We start from the raw sequence: 17,228 nt of genomic DNA on the forward strand, positions 1-17,228 counted from the left end.
TGTATCCTAGTCAAACTCAAAAATTTTAATTTTCCAACAAGATGAAGTGCAGGGACTTCCCAGGTGGTCCAGGGGTTAAGACTCTGCACTCCCAATGCAAGGGGCACAGATTTGATCCCTAGTTGGGGAACTAAGATCCCAAATGCCGTGTGGCTCAGCCAAAAAACAAACAAACAAACAACAGGATGAAGTGCAAAAGTTTTAAAATTAAATTAGATAATTTTGGAAATTATAATCATTCAAATTGCACTGAGAATTACCTGGTTTCTGTTCCTAACGTGGCCAATATCTCCTTCTCTGGGTCTTAATTTCCTCTACTATATAATGGCCATGTGAAGGAAATTTAGGCTGTAGGATTAAATGAGATAATGGATCTTAGACGCCAGCACAGCACCTGGCTCATTAAAGATTGGTTCTCCTAACATGGTCTCTAACATCCATTTTCCTGCAATTCTGAGGCATTCTTAAAGTAATACTCCAGCCCACACTTGTGTGCCAAGGCTCCTAAAGAGGTGCTTTGAGAGAAAGAGAGAGCTCAAAGCCAGCTCATTAACATAGCTGGGACAAAACCATTTCACAGTCTGAGTCAATCAGATAGTAACAGGCAAAGGATAGTGTTTTGACACTGTCATTTTGTCCCTGAGTTTGTTTTTGTTGGGTTGCAGAAAAAAAATTGGACGGGTAGAAATAACACAAAATAAAACTGACAATGGCTAAAACTACACGTGGTAAAAATTTCTTATGGATGGAAAAGCAAACTGAATGATCCCATCTTTGTTGGTAACATTGAACATTGCAAAGTTGACCCCTGGGAAAATTCCACTTGGTAGAAATAATCAACACAAAATAAAACTGCCAATGGCTCAAATTGCTTCCAAGAAAAGGTGGACTTTGTGGAAATAATGACTAGAAATTTCATGACAGCTGAAGCAATAATCAGTAAAAATCGATAAAGATAAAGGATTAACAGATGAATCAAATCTTATAAAACTGATAGAGAAAAGGATATATCTTATGAAGTTTCAATTTAGAAAAAAATCTAGGAAAGTCAGAAATTGTTTAACTGTGCTATATAGAAAATTTATCAAGAAATTAAATTGGCTTAATAGAGCAAATTCCTTAAATACTTTAATAAATTCATTAATAATAATATAATTCTGAGTAAAAAGTTTACATGCCAAGAATTAGATGCAGGAATTTGGAGAGAGAATTCTCAAATTAGATGAAGGGTTGGATTGTAAGTGGCAATTTACAGTCTTAAAAGCACTTTCATGCCCACTGTTTTATTGGACTCCCCTAATAACGTTACGAGGTGACACGCCAGGAATCATCCTTTCATTTTACAGACATAAACATGAGGTTCAGAAAAAAAAAAAATTAAGGGGCTTACTAAAGGTCACCCAGCATGTTCATGGCAAGGTCTGATTTAGGACCTGATTACCAGATTCCTAGTCTGGTAAGCTTCCTCATACCTATTCCCCTAGCTCAGATATGCTTTCCTCGCTGGACAGATCCGTCCCTTTTAATTTTGATTGCCCATCTCCCACTGTCTGCCAGTTGGAGAAGTGGAGAAAAGGAGGAGGAGAAGGAGTGAAGTGGGTTTAGAAGATGGGATGGTCAGTGCAACACTCAGAGAGGGGAAGGGACATAGCCCACATTTCATAGGCACATTTCTTATTATTCTCAGAGAAGGGAGCAGAGGATATAGGATTTTTTGGGGGGAGGGGACCTGGAATTTTAAGGCTGGGAGAATAGGATGAAAAATGAGGTAGTTTGAAAAAGACAGTGCCTGATGTATTTGGGGAAAATGAGTCATAAGGCATAGGAGTGTAATTAGATTTAGGTGGGGTGAAGCTGCTGAAGAGATTGCAGCAGGACTATGGACCAAGTTAACCTTTGATTCAGGTAATCTGGGCTTTCTCTGATAGGCCTGTGCTTCTCCAGCGGGCTGGCTAGTGGAGCTCGAATGTTCTGGTGTTTTCTTGCAGAACGGTGAGGAATAATTACATAAAATCTAAAATACTGTAATTGAATACCGGATTTATGTTAAGTCACAGGTCATCTGATACTATATTCCATATTCTAGACGAGCTGGACACAGAAGGAAACAAATTTTTTTATTTTTATTTTTTTTCCCATGCCATGTGGGATCTTAGTTCCCCCACCAGGGATGGAACCCGTGCCTTGTGCAGTGGAAGTGCGGGGTCTTAACCACTGGACCTCCAGGGAAGTCCCAGAAGAAAACAATTTTTAAGTGTAAGACTTATTTCTTCAGTCTATAGACAATGCTTTGTTTAAATATTGCTTTGTAGACCCTTTACAATAACTTTATTTCTCCCTCGTCATTCCTCTTCCCCACAGTGATCTCTGGATCACAGATTAGAAACCATCACTAGAAGAATTCAGACACAAGGAAAATCAGTATGCCTAAAATATATGTTCTAGGGAAGGTAGGACTTTGGCTTGAGTTTCAAGAATGAGTAGGAGAAAAGGAGGAAATGGGTGTGGAAAGACCAGAAGAAGGAAAAATTTGAGAAGAGACAATGAAAATTGAGAAAATCCTCCCTGCTAACTTAATGTTCTTTTGTGAATTGTAAGTGACCACCATTATTTGTTTTACTTATTTATTTTAAAAATATTTATTTATTTATTTATTTGGCTGCGCCGGGTCTTAGTTGTGGCACATGGGATCTTTGTTGCTGAGCGCAGGACTTTTAGTTGCAGCATGCAGGATCTTTTAGTTTCGGCATGTGGGCTCTAGTTCCCTGACCAGGGATTGAACCCAGGCCCCCAGCATTGGGAGCTGGGAGTCTTAGCCACTGGACCACCAGGGAAGTCCCCACCATTGTTTGTTTTAATTAGTGGAAATGTTGAGCTCCCAGAAAAACCAGACAGACCCCGTTTTGGAGCACCACTGAGGGCAATAGAAAGCCATGAAAAGCTTTTAGGCAGCAAAGACAGGTTGTTGTTGGATTTGAAAATTATATTTTTTGAAAATAGTTTTATAGCTTAAAAAGTTATGTGCTCTTTTGAAACAATTCAGGCAATATGAAAATGAAAATTACTTGAAATCTGACACTCTTTACTCCAAGATAATCACAGATGTTATTTTGGGGAACCTCTTTCCTGAAATCTTTCTATGCTTACAGAACATTGTCTCAAGCTCCATATAAATTAGATCATTCTAAACTTGCTATTCTATTATCAATTTTTTTCCCTCGAGAATAAATTGTGAATAGCTTTTGATGTCAAGAAAAAGATCCATATCATTATTTTAAACGGCTGCTTAGTAATGCATTGTTTGTATATATAATTTAGCCAGCTCCTGTTGAAGGACATTTACGTTTACCTCACTATAATCAACAATCTCAGATAACAACCTTGTCCATTCATCTTTTCCAAATTGTTTGATTATCTTTCTAAGGTAAATTCTTAAAAGTAGCGGAGCTGGGTCAAGAAGTACGCTCTTTTTATATTTGGGTTCAAGCTGCCAAATCGTCTACAGTTTTGCAGGGAGAACAGAAGGAGGCTGCTGCATTAGCTCTGGTGCGAGACAGTGGCAACGGGTATTGCGAAGAAAGTACAGACTTCCAGGTGATCTAGCCAATCTAGGCCTGTTCTCAGTGGGTTGACATATTTCCTTCCTTTTTTCCTCTCTTTCACTTCTTTTTCTTAACATGGAGGAAGAACTGAGAACTGCATCTCCCAGCATTTCGCAAGGACCACACTCCCTGGGAACTGTAGTACCGGGTCTGAGAAGGGTCCGGAAGGAGGGCGAGAGTCTGTGGGCATGCTGGGAAATGTAGTCCAGCGGGAGGTGGTGGCGGGGCTCCGTGTGGGTGTGTGCGCGCGCGCGTAAAGAAGTCGGAGACGCCGCTAACACCGTCCCTTGGGGGATGGGGCCGCTGTGGTGCCTAACTTGCCTCCTATGTGGTCTTTGAGTCTACAAAAGCCACCCGCGGATGGTTGGCTTTATCCCATTGTCTGAGACCAAGGCGGGAATGGTCCTCCGCATCGGGCGCGCGCCGCGAGGCGCAGGCTGCGCGCGGGCCGGAATGGGGCATGCCGGGAGTTGTGGTCCCGGCGGGCTGAGGCTGTGGGACGTGTCGCGGCGCTGCGCTGGCTCCTCCTTCCCAGCCCTTCTCAGCGGTCCCCCGCCCCTTCCCTCAACCTCCTCCTCCCTCGCCCGCAGCCCAGCGTCCCCTCCCCCCACCCGTCGGGCTCCTCGGCGGCTACTGCAGAGGATTCAGAGCCGAGTCGCTGAGGAGGAGGAGGCTCCCAGTCCCTGCGCGCCATCCGCCACCTTACTGGACACGGGTGAGGGAGCGAGAGCGTCGCCTCTGTAGCCTTCAGAGAAGACAAGGGCATCGCCGCTTCAGCTGCCGCCGCCGCCGTTTTCGCCTGCAGCGGCTCGCCGGTGAGGAGATCACCCCCCCCCCCACCCTACCCCGGTCCGCTCTCCCTGAGCCTGGGCCGGTGGTACTGGGGAGAATGAGAGTGGGGGCTGCGGAACCCCTTCGCGGGTTGGGGGAAGGGGGTTGAGGTCGCGATGGAACGGCGGGCTGGCTGGGGAGACTTGTCCAGGCGCGGGCTGGGGGTGGGGTGAGGGTGGGACACAAGCAGGTTGAGGGGGGGGAGAGACAAGGGAAGGGGACTTTTAATGGGAACGACCTGGGACAGGAGCGGGGGGTTGTAGGGTTGGGGTGGAATTTGGATGGTTTTGGGCGAAATGGATGTTGAGACTGGAGTGGGATGGCTTTTAATGGGGGAGGGGACTGACTGAGGGTGGTGGATTTGGGGTTGGCCTGGAGCAATTGACAGCTTGGGATCTGGGCCGGGTTGCGGGGTAAGGGGTTGATTGTAATAGAGAGTGCGACTGCAGAGTTGGATAGGACCCTGGGGGGTGACTAATTCAGGAGGGTGGAATTTGGGGTGGACCTAGGGCAGGCTGATAGAGGTGGTAGGAGCCGGGGGTGAGGAGGGGCTTGGCATGGGCTGAGACCTGAGCTTGAAGTGGGCGCTTGCCATCTGGGGGTGGTGGAATTTGTTGAGATTTTATGGAATAGCGTGGGTTAGGAGAGCAGAGGAGGTAGAATTCGGGGTTTTCCTGGGGAGTGCTCATGGAGGTTGGACTAGGAGCTGGTGGGGGTGGGACTTTGAATGAGGGGAGTGTGAGGGTGAGCTGGCAGGAGGGGGTAAAGTAGAAGTTAGGCCCAAAATGGGCGGACAAGGATTGAAATTGGGCGGGGAGGGGTAGGGTGGGGAGCACAGTGGGATGGGATTTAGAGTGATCTTAGAACCACTGGTGGCTCCCTGGGTACAGGGTGAAGGCAGAGGGCACAGAAGATGCTTCTGGGCTGGACTCACTGAAAGAATAGTGGCAGGTGGTGAGCAAGGTTGGGGGATGGTATCTTGAAGAAAATGTCCCTTGGCCAAGGTGGCAGAGGGAGTTTTGGAGAAAGAATGTCTGAGATGAACTGGTAGGACTGGAGAGGTGGTTGCTGATAGTGAGGTAGCAGATGGGGCTAATTAAGGAGTGGGAAACCTGGGCTTGTTGGTATGGAGGGGGCAGGGAGGATGGAGAGGGGCAGTGAGCAGTGCTGGGAAGAGGTGGATTGGATGATTCTGGAGAAGAAGGATTGAGATGGCCTCCAAGAGACACAGAGGGTTGGGGGTTGGACTTAAATGGACAGCTTTGGAGCCTGTGGTTGGGGAGAGAGAAGGTACATAAAAGACTTTTCTAGAGGACTTCTTAAGCTGTTAGTTTTTGTTTGTTGCACTTGTATTAGTATCATATTTGGAAGTAAACCAACACAAAGGGTCAAGTTGAGACGGGCTTCAGTTAAGGCAGAATTGAGGAGGGGAAAGTATCTTCTTTTTTTTTTGAGGAGGGGAAAGTATCTTCTATTATTCATGTATTATAAAAAGAAAGTTGGGGGAGAAAAACCCACTCCAGTAACTAAAGGTGAAGAAGATGAAACTGGAATGTGATAGATGTCTTTCTATTTGATGTCTCTGCCTTCTCCTTTCCTCTCTCCTCCAGGTGCATTTAAAAATTAGTCCTGGAATTTGGTATTAAATAGATTTGATGAGCTTGAGGTGGTTAAGGGAGCATTCCTTGCTTGAGAACTGATGAATGAGACTGAAAAATACAAGGCTGAATTTATTTCCCAGTCAGGCAACGTGCATGTATTCAGAAAGAGCTTAGGCCTTTTTTTCCCCTCCTCTTAAAATTGATTGCTTGAAGACTCCATTTATTGGTGTCCTGGTTTGCAAGGCAATTAGGCCCATCATTGTATTGCAGGCTAATAATCCAGAGATGAATCTTGGTACCACTGTTTTATGTAAACAGAGAGAAGACAGAAAATATGGAAATGTCATAAATATTCATTGGTGAGATAGTTTGGTATTTTCATTTGATTCTTTTTTGACATTACCTGATAAGATTTAAAATAATTGGACTATATTTCTGTAGATTGAATTTTCTTCTAAAGGAATTCAGGTGGTTAGAATTCTGTCAGATGTGGATAAAAACATAAAGAATCATTTTTATTTTATTTTTTTTAGGAGATGTAAGCGTATTCCATTAACTACAAAAACAATACCTCCATCTATTCATCAGAAATTTTATTTAAAGCTTAATGATATGCTCATTCTCATGGCAGAAGAGTGATGCTGGAAGGTAGAGAAGGGTGTTAATGGAGGAAACATCTTTAGGAAAATAGTTTTCTGGACTTAATTGCATTAACTGTTATACGTTAAACATGAAGTGGCTGTTGATTAGAGCTTAGACTGGGGAAAAAATGGGGAGGGATGTAAAGAGGGATGTAAGGCACCAACGGGATCAAAATAATTCTTTTTTTGTTCAAGCTTCAGGGTTCAGCTTGTAAACAAACCATTTTCCTTGGCTTTCGCAATTGAACACATGAAAATACCCAATATTAAGAATCTTTTTTTTTTTTTGTAGCTCCAAAATGGGCAGAATGATCGAAGGTTGGACTTATCCTTGGAATTGAAAGTGTTTTGTTATGAGGAAGCTTTCTGTATTGCAATAAAAATCAGGTTTGAGCAGTTACCCATAATTTGATGAGAGAGTAATCTAACTAATGCAAGCATTTCTCCTCATAACTTTACTCTGGGGTCCAGACGTTGCTTTTGTGGATCTGCAGGCTTGATCTAGAGGTGGGCTGTTTATATGAAAGCCCTAGCTTTTGAGAGCTCAAAATGGAAAGTAATCGCTTGGGAGAAATGTCTTGGTGGATTTTCTTTTTCCCCCTCACAGCTGTGTTCACCTGTGCAGTAGAAATGTATATAAAGTGTTTTAGTATCTTCACCTCATTTGATTCTTCCAGCTTTCTGGTGAGAAGGGGAGAGCAGTGGAGGTATTGGTAGACAGGTACCTTGGTAGAATGAATAGCTTGTTAATTTAGAGGTTGAGAGTCCTGAGTTCAAATCCCCTTTCTACCACTTGATAACCTAGTGATTTTAGTAAAGTCATTAAAAACCTTTCATACTTAGTGGTAATGGTTGCATAACATTGTGAATGTACTTACTTCCACTAAATTGTACAATTAAATACAGTTAAAATTGTAAAAAAATGAACAAAAAACAGTTGTCAAGGAACTTTCAGTGTCATGGGAGAGATAGATGATTTAAATGTCATGAGAAAAGTGAGGCAAAACTAACGTAGTGGTCAAGAGTGTGGGTTCTGATGTCTGTCCACCATTTACTACTAGCTATGTGACCTTGGGCACAATGGTCTCATCTGTAAAATGGGCATAAGAGAACTAATCTCATAGGGTTGTTTTGAGGATTAAACAAAAGAATCCATGGTAAGCATTTAATACAGTGTGTTACATAGTACACATTAAAAAATATTAGATATTATTAGATAGAAGAGACTAGAATGTGAATAGCCTTGTGTGTCCTACCATTGAGTTCTTAGTATTATGATCTATTATTTAGTAAGGAGGTATTACTTTGTATTATTATCTCACAGTTTATCTGCATATTTGTATGTTGGTACTATAGTCTAGGAACTTTTAAAAAAAATATTTATTTTTTTATTTGGTTGCGCCGGGTCTTAGTTGCAGCTCGCAACTAAGCCCATGCGCCTTAATTGAGGCATGCGAACTCTTAGTTGTGGCATGCATGTGGGATCTAGTTCCCTGACCAGGGATCAACCCAGGCCCCCTGCATTGGGAACGCAGAGTCTTAACCACTGCGCCACCAGGGAAGTCCCTAGTCTAGGAACTTTAAATTTTTATTTATTTATTTATTTATTTATGGCTGTGTTGGGTCTTCGTTTCTGTGCGAGGGCTTTCTCTAGTTGCGGCAAGTGGGGGCCACTCCTCATCGCGGTGTGCGGGCCTCTCATTATCGCGGCCTCTCTTGTTGCGGAGCACAGGCTCCAGACGCGCAGGCTCAGTAATTGTGGCTCACGGGCCTAGTTGCTCCGCGGCATGTGGGATCTTCCCAGACCAGGGCTCGAACCCGTGTCCCCTGCATTGGCAGGCAGATTCTCAACCACTGCGCCACCAGGGAAGCCCCTAGGAACTTTAAACAGTAAAGTACTAAACATATATTAGCTGTTAGTTTCCTCATCTATAAAATAAGAAGAAAAACTGCTGAGAGATAAAATGACTTGCTTAAGATTACACAGTGAGTGGAAGAGTTTGGGTTACAGCCCTGAAATTCTGATTCTTCAACCCTGTTTATATCTTCTTTTTAAATTGTGAGATAAACCATATGTATAAAAGTGCATATAATATAAATCTTCAATTTAAAGAATGATAGCAAATTGAAGGCCTATGTTTTTGCTACCCAGTTTAACAAAAAGGAGATTTTTAGTACCTTTAAAGCTTCTTGTGATTCCCCGCCTGATTGAATCTCTGTCCTTCTCCCTCAGAAGTAACCACTTTCCTGAATTTTGTGTGAATCATTCCCTTGCTTTTAAAAATAGTTTTACCAAACAAGTATGTATCCTAAACAATATATTTTGTACCTTTATAACTTTATATAAATAGAATCATAGTGTATTTTTCTGTGACTTGCTTTTTTCTTATTTATTATCCTTATTTTTTAATTTTAAAAGAGCTTTATTTCTTCCACCATTAATTAAAATAACATGCTCATAGCAGAAATTGAAAATTACAGAAAAAGTAAAAGGAAGCAATATTATTGTCTATAGTCCCATTACTCAGCAACGCTTCTTATTTGTATGTATATTATATATACACATATAAAAATATATTCTTTAGTATATGTCTGTAAGGATGCATGTACATACATATATGGGTATTCTAGATGGCAAGAGGAAGCCAGTTTGCATTTATGGATGATCAGATTATCCAGATGTGGATCAATCATACTTGGAAATAGGAATGGGAGAGGGTAGTAGCAGCCTTTGTGAGCTGTGAAAGAACAGCATCTTAAGAGTTTTTTCTTATTGGCAGATTTTTTATTTACTAGATACTGATTCTTTGTAATACCAGCTTAGAGCTTCATGTCATGTTTTGGCAAGTCACTTAACTCTTCTGATCAGAATTTCTGTGCATCTTTCTTTTTGCATAAAGGCAGCCTGGTACATTGGTCCTCACCTGATTGTACAGGAGGGTCTGTTCTCTGATGTACAGAGTGTACCATGAATAGGAAATCATTAGTTATGCATATCAGAAGCTTAGCAACCTAAACCCCAAGAATTTTTTGTCTAAGAGATGTGAAATCCAAATGCATTAATAATCTGTTGGAGTTTCAGTTTACTCTCCTGTAAAGTGGGGGCTCAAATGAGGTAATAAATGTGAAAATACTCTTTAAACTGTAAAGGACTATAAAATGTTAGTTGGGTTTTTTTTTTTTTCTTTCCTCTCTAGTTTACAAAAATGAAATCAGGGCACCCCACACAGAGGTGAAAAGCTTGTCATATTTGGTTTATTGCCTTTCCAAAGGGTTCTTCTCCCAGTGGAGGAGGAATACATGAAGATCAGTTCACAGTTTCTCCCTTAAAACTTGAAGATTGTTGGATATAGTGGGACAGAGAGGGTGCTAGAGGACTTTCTCCTAGTGAATTTATGGGACCTGGTTCTACATTAACTGTGCTGGCTTGCTCAAAATGAAACAATTGACGCTTTTTGAAGTGGAGAATGCAGTATACAACGTTTGCTCTTCACTATCCTGACAAATACAGTCATTTCCCTCTTAGTTTTCTACCTGTAACTTATTACAGGGTAGAGTAGTACAGTGAGATGGATTATTTATGCATATGTAAAAGAGAGATAATACTCAATTGTTGGGTTGTTAATGGATTATATGAGATAAGAAGGACAAAGAACCTGGAACACTGAATGGCACATACGTAGTTGGTGCTTAACATGGTAAATACTACTGTTGTTATTTTTATGAATTGTTTAAAGCTAACTTTTCCTCCAGGCTATTCTTTTATTATTCAGTGTTTTCCTGCTGCTATATCTCCCCTCACTCATTTTACATTTGGAATATAAATTTATTTTAAAATTATCATAAGTAAAGCAAAACAAAGAATGTAAATCCTCAACGCATTCCAAGGCCAAGGAGCTAGTAGTCGGGTGTGTGACAGATATGTTTAAGACATCTGTTCAACAAGTATCTATTGAGTGGTTATTAGATGACAGTCAGGGAGTGCTGGGAGTATGGGATACAAAAATTAAAATTCCCTCCTCTTAAGGAGCTTATAGTTAATCTAGTGTGGAGACAGACATGTCACACATAACTGTAGCATAATGGAATAATTGCTACGGTGGGGACCTGGGCAAGGACCGTGGGGAGGATGGAGGTTGACATGGCCTGACCTGCCTGAGGGAGCAAGGAAGAGAGAGATGCTTGGGGGAGTTAATGCTTGAGCTGAGACCTGAAGGATATGTGGATGTACTGGGGAAGTAGAGGTTACGAATGTTTCATGATGTCAACAGCACAATCTTCCTTGATTTTTCCCTCCCAGTGTTCTTGTAGGCCTTACTTTGTACCTCTTTTTAAGGGCTTTCTAGCATGTATGCCTACTGTAAAACCAAATAAACAGGGGCTTAACCGCTGGTGGCGCAGTGGTTAAGAATCCACCTGCCAATGCAGGGGACACGGGTTTGAGTCCTGGTCTGGGAAGATCCCGCATGTTGCGGAGCAGCTAAGCCTGTGCGCCACAACTACTGAGCCTGCGCTCTAGAGCCCGCGAGCCACAACTACTGAGCCGCGTGCCACACTTACTGAAGCCCGCACGCCTAGAGCCCGTGCTCTGCAACAAGAGAAGCCACTGCAATGAGAAGCCCGGGCACCACAACGAAGAGTAGTCCCTGCTCGCCGCAACTAGAGAAAGCCCATGCATAGCAACAAAGACCCAACGCAGCCAAAAATAAATAAATAAAATAAATGAATTAAAAAGAAAAAAATAAGGGGAGAGATTCTCCCCTCCCTTTAAAAAAAAAACGAACCAAATAAGCAAATCCCCAGACATGCTGTACTATTATGCCCTTATTCTTTCCATATGTTGTGCCTTCCACCTGGAAAGCCCTCCCCCTACTGAGTTCCTTAATCTTTACTTTGTCCATTAGATGAGCTGTACTAATGAATGTATTTCATGGTTGTTCTTTCCAGTCTGTTGTTTAGCAGGAAGAGATTTTTTTTTTTTTAAGAAGAGGGATTTTTTTTTTTTTAATAAATTTATTTATTTATTTATTTTTGGCTGTGTTGGGTCTTTGTTTCTGTGCGAGGGCTTTCTCTAGTTGCGGCAAGCGGGGGCCACTCTTCATCGCGGTGCGTGGGCCTCTCACTGTCGCGGCCTCTCTTGTTGCGGAGAACAGGCTCCAGACGCGCAGGCTCAGTAGTTGTGGCTCACGGGCCTAGTTGCTCTGTGGCATGTGGGATCTTCCCAGACCAGGGCTCGAACCCGTGTCCCCTGCATTGGCAGGCAGATTCTCAACCACCGTGCCACCAGGGAAGCCCCCGCAGGAAGAGATTTTTGAAGCTTCTGAAACTACCTGATATTTAAGAAGAGATCTTTATTGTTTCTGCTTTCTCAGTAAATGTTGATATTTCTTAGTGTTGACTCCTTGACTCACTGGACTTTTTAAGATTCTTTCTTTGAGTAGTCTTGCCCACTCTATTGGCTTTAACTGCTGCTGTATGGTGATGACTCTCAAAATCTCTATCTCCAGCTCAGACCTCTTTCCTGAGCTCTAGACTTGTATATCTCACTGTCTACTGGCAACCTGCATACATCCATTTTGATGGTCCTTAAATTCAATAGGTCCAGAACAACTGATTTTCCCCATCTCCTTCTTCTGACCTCTCCCCTTTTGTATCTCCCCCAAAAGTTAAAATCATCTCTTCCTGTAGTTTTGTCCTAACTTAAAGGCACTGCTGTTCATCCAGTCATTCAAGATATGAATCTGTGCTCTTAGTCTTTTCTTCTCCCTTATCTCTATAGCCAAAAATAAATCCTTCTAAATATTTCTGAAACTCATCTCCCCTTTCCTACTGTTATCCCCTTAGTTCAGGCCCTAATCTTACCTGGACAAGGGTAGTAGCCTCCTAACTAGTTTGTATATCACCCATGTAGTAAACCTGTCTTCCACCCAGCAGCCAGAACATCTACCCAGTGGTGTATATGTCCACATCACTCCCTTGCTTAAATCCTTTCATTGGCTCTAAAGTCTTAAGCTCCTTAGCGTGACATATTAAGCCTTCTGTGACCTGTCCTTATGTACTCCTTCTGCCTGATCTCCCATCACTGGTAATACTGAGTAGCATGTAGTTTCTACAGATATTTTACAGTTTCACGCCTTTGCTCATGCTGTTTCTCCTTTTATTCATCCCCCTGGGTTAAGTGCATCTCCCCTAAGGAACCTTACAGAATCCTTAAGGTTGTCATAAGTGCCCCCATTTTGTTCACAGGGAGTATCCAGTGTGTGCCTGTGTCATAATATTGATACTTGCCCTGTTTTAGGAAAATTGACTGTTTCTGTCTGCTCCTTCACTTAACTGTAAGTTTCTTGGGGGCAGGGGCTGTGTTCTAGTCATCTTATAAAGTCCTAGGTCCTGGAGGGTGCCTTGCAGGTAGTGAATGATTAATTTTTGAACTGAACATAGTAAGGAGAGATGACAAACCAGTAGTATGATGTTCTAACGAGGAGTAAGGTGATAGGTGTTTTTCCAGATGTAGGTTTTTATTTATTTAGAATGGAATTTAGAATTTAATTGGATCGATAAAGGCTTTGATGATGATGGTGTATAGCACAAGGTTCAAAAGTAGAAGACAGCAAGATGGTGTGCTCAGGGGTTGGCAAATGCTTTCTGTAAAAAAATATTTTAGGATTTGTGGGTCACATACAGTCTCTATTATTTTTTTCTCCTTCTCTTTCCCCTCCCCATCTTCTCCCTTCTTCCCTCCTCCTATGTTTCATTCTTAGCTCACAAGCCATACAAAAACAGGCCATGGGTGTGCCATAGCTTGACAATCCCTGGTATGTTATCAGAAATCAGACTTCAAGTTGTAGACTTTTTTTGTCCCCCCCCCGCACCCCGCCGCGAGGCCTGCGGATCTTAGTTCCCCGAACCGAGCCCCCTGCAGTGGAAGCACTGCGTCTTAACCACTGAACTGCCAGGGAAGTCCCTTAAAGTTGTAGCCTAGTGAAGAGCAGAGAGACTAAAGCAAATTTGTTTTTCTTGTTTTATTTATTATAAAATTTAGTTCCTTAGGAAATTATGCATATCTTTAGTACTGAAAATAATTGTACAATTATTATTATTATTATTATTTTTTGTCCAACTACTCTGTTTATCTAAAAGTTTATTTTGTTAAATAGGCCATCGATTTTTTTCTTTTTTTTAAAAAATATTTATTTATTTATTTATTTGGTTTGCTGGGTCTTAGTTGCGGCAGGCAGGCTCCTCAGTTGCGGCTCGCCGACTCCTCTGTTGTGGCATGCATGTGGGATCTAGTTCCTTGACCAGGGATCGAACCCGGGCCCCCTGCATTGGGAGCGTGGAGTCTTAACCACTGCACCGCCAGGGAAGTCCCTAGACCATCGATTTCTGTATAAAGATGCTATGGAAACACCTTGGTTTATATAGCTCCAATACAGCTCTCCCGCCTTTTTCCTTTTAGGCAGGTGTCTGGGTACTTTCAGAATATGCCTATTTTTATGATGTTATAGATTGTGCTTTTTCTTAGATACAGACATTTTGAAGGAACCCTGGGTTGATATATTTTTCACAGTAAGCTTCAGTCCCTGGCTGACTAGAAATTATAATCTCAATTTGGCTTCTGATCATGTCCTTCAGGCTTGATAGTTTCTGCTGATGCTCATATTTTTAGCTTCTGTTTTATAGCTTTATATACATATCCCAGTTTTCTTTTTTTTTTTTTTTTTTTAGTATTGTGTTTTTGTTTTTGTTTTTTTTGGCCACACCACGCGGTTTGTGGGATCTCAGCTCCCTGACCAGGGATTGAATCCAGACCATGGGAGTGAAAGCTCGGAATCCTAACCACTAGGCCACCAGGGAACTCCCTATCTTAGTTTTCTAATGTGTTGTCCCCTCTCTTTTATTTTGAGTTGGTAGCAGAAATCCCTGTCTGTAAATATAGTTACACTATTTATACTTCTGCAAATATAATTATACTATTTTATTTGATCTACAGTGCATAGGTTGGTCATGTAGCATTATTTTAAGGATGAAGAAATCAAGAGTCAAGAGGGTAATTTATTTTTGGCCTTAGGACTAGTAGGAGATGAAGGTGGAAAGACAGAAAGGACTTAATATTTGAATATCTGTGGTAGGCAATATGCTGGGTGCTTTCTCTCCCTTATATAATTTAATCCTCACATTTACCCTGTTTAGGGTATTGTGCCCATTTTACAGAAGAGGAAGCTGAAGCAACTGAGGCCTATAGGGATTAAGTAGCTTGCTTGCATTTGGTTACATAGTAAAAGAAGAGAAGCTTGTATTAAAAACCTGATCTGCCTTGCTCCAAACTCCTTGTTCTTTTTACTGTGTTGTATGTAAAAGTTCCCTGGTTTTAAATTCTTAGATCAGTATTTTTCAACCTACTTAGGTGAGCAGTAGCTTGGCTACACATTAGAATCACCTGAAAATCTGTCTAAAAAAAAAAATGCCAGGGCTTCCCTGGCGGCGCAGTGGTTGAGAATCTGCCTGCCAATGCAGGGGACACGGGTTCGAGCCCTGGTCTGGGAAGATCCCACATGCCGCGGAGCAACTGGGCCCGTGAGCCACAACTACTGAGCCTGCGCGTCTGGAGCCTGTGCTCCGCAGCAAGAGAGGCCGCGATAGTGAGAGGCCCGCGCACCGCAATGAAGAGTGGCCCCCGCTTGCCGCAACTAGAGAAAGCCCTCGCACAGAAACGAAGACCCAACACAGCTAAAAATAAATAAATTAAAAAAAAAAAAAATGCCCTACTTCTACCCTGACCAGTGCTAACAAAATTTCTTCACGTGAGCCTAAAGCAGGTGTGTGTATGGGTGTATTTTTTTTTAGAAAATATAGATTAAAAAGAAATTGTATTGAGGTATATATACAAGAAAAAGTGCACAAAAAGTGTAACTAGCACTCAGATCAAGAAAGGGAACGTTGGGAATTCCCTGGCAGTCCAGTGGTTGGGACTCGGTGCTTTCACTGCTGTGGCCCAGATTCAGTCCCTGGTTGGGTAACGAATATGCTGACTTCCAATACCATAGATTATTTTTGCCTACTTATGAACTTTTATAAGGTATGACTGGCTTTTGCACTCAACTTTGTGAGGTTCATTTATGTTCTTGCATGTAGCAATAGTTTATCCTTCTCATTGCTATATAGCAATAGTTCTCAAACATTTTGGCGTCTTCACTCTTCCTATTAAAGACCCCAAAGAGCTTTTGTTTGTGGGTTGTGTCTACCAGTATTTACTGTGTTAAAAATTAAAACTGTGCATTTAAAAATAATAAACTTATTAAATGTTAGCATATTTTAATGAAAATAGCTATATTCCACCAAAATAGAAGAATAATATTTAAAATTTTTCCAAATCTCTTCACTGTCTGACTGGATACATATCTGCTTCTACATTCAGTCTGTTGCAACTGGTTGTTTTGTTGGTGGTATATAAAGAAAATCCAGTCCCACATATATGTGGCTAGAAAAGGGAGGAATTTTTTTTTTTTAATAAATAATTCTATTTATTTATTTATTTATGGCTGTGTTGGGTCTTCATTGCTGTGCGCGGGCTTTCTCTAGTTGCGGCGAGCGGAGGCTGCTCTTCGTTGCGGTGTGTGGGTTTCTCATTGCGGTGGCTTCTCTTGCTGCAGAGCACCGGCTCTAGGCGCGCAGGCTTTAGTATTTGCGGCACGAGGGCTCTAGAGTGCAGGCTCACTAGTTGTGGCACATGGGCTTAGTTGCTCCGTGGCATGTGGGATTTTCCCGGACCAGGGCTCGAACCTCTGTCCCCTGCATTGGCAGGCGGATTCTTAACCACTGTGCCACCAGGGAAGCCCTGACAGGCGGATTCTTAACCACTTCACCACCAGGGAAGTCCCAGGAGGAATGTTTTAATTGGCTTTTTTTTTTTGGCTGCACCGGAGAGGCTTGTGAGATCCTAGTTCCCCTACCAGGGATCGAACCCAGGCCCCCGGCAGTGGAAGCGCAGAGTCCTAACCACTGGGCTGCCAGGGAATTCCCTTGATTGACTTTTTAGATAACTATGGATATTCTTTTTTTATATACTACATCAAAACTTGTCAGTTGGTAGTTTCTTTAGAGGTCCATTATCTTGTGGAATCTGAAACCATATCAGTGAGCCTTTCATACTCTGTTACACCAAAGTCCATTGGTCTGTTGTGTACTTTGAATGGATTTTCTACTCATGCATAATTTTGTGTCATCATGCTTTGGTCATTTTGAAAACATTGGTTCATTGAGTTATGCAGATCTTCTAAAATGTTGACATTTTATTATACAGTATCAAAAAATCACATTTGTTAATATCTCTACCCATTTCATCAGACAAGTCTTCTCTAGTTTTTGCTTGAAAGCCCAAATTCTATCATTGGCAACAAATACTGACAGTTGTTTTCCTTGAAGTGACAGTCGCACGTTGTTCATTTTTGAAAAAATGTCTGCCAAACATCCAAGTCTGAATAATCAGTTTGTCTGGCAGTTGTTCTTTCAAGTAAAAATGGTGTTTCATGAAAAAACAGGTAGTTCAGCTT

At 42.0% G+C, this 17,228-nt stretch overlaps 1 protein-coding gene across 3 annotated transcripts in view; it reads left to right on the top strand.

Moving 5' to 3' along the window:
• Positions 1-4,196: 4,196 nt before the first annotated feature.
• Positions 4,197-17,228, top strand: part of FAM168A (family with sequence similarity 168 member A) — a 213,112-nt gene continuing 200,080 nt past the window's right edge. For all 3 annotated transcript variants that reach the window (XM_061201274.1, XM_061201276.1, XM_061201275.1), the window contains exon 1: positions 4,197-4,417. The gene's annotated coding sequence lies outside the window, so the exon portion shown is untranslated. The remainder of the gene's footprint in view (positions 4,418-17,228) is intronic.

This window comes from Eubalaena glacialis, chromosome 10 (assembly GCF_028564815.1).
Source record: "Eubalaena glacialis isolate mEubGla1 chromosome 10, mEubGla1.1.hap2.+ XY, whole genome shotgun sequence".
In the NCBI taxonomy this organism is placed as follows: Eukaryota; Metazoa; Chordata; class Mammalia; order Artiodactyla; family Balaenidae; genus Eubalaena; species Eubalaena glacialis.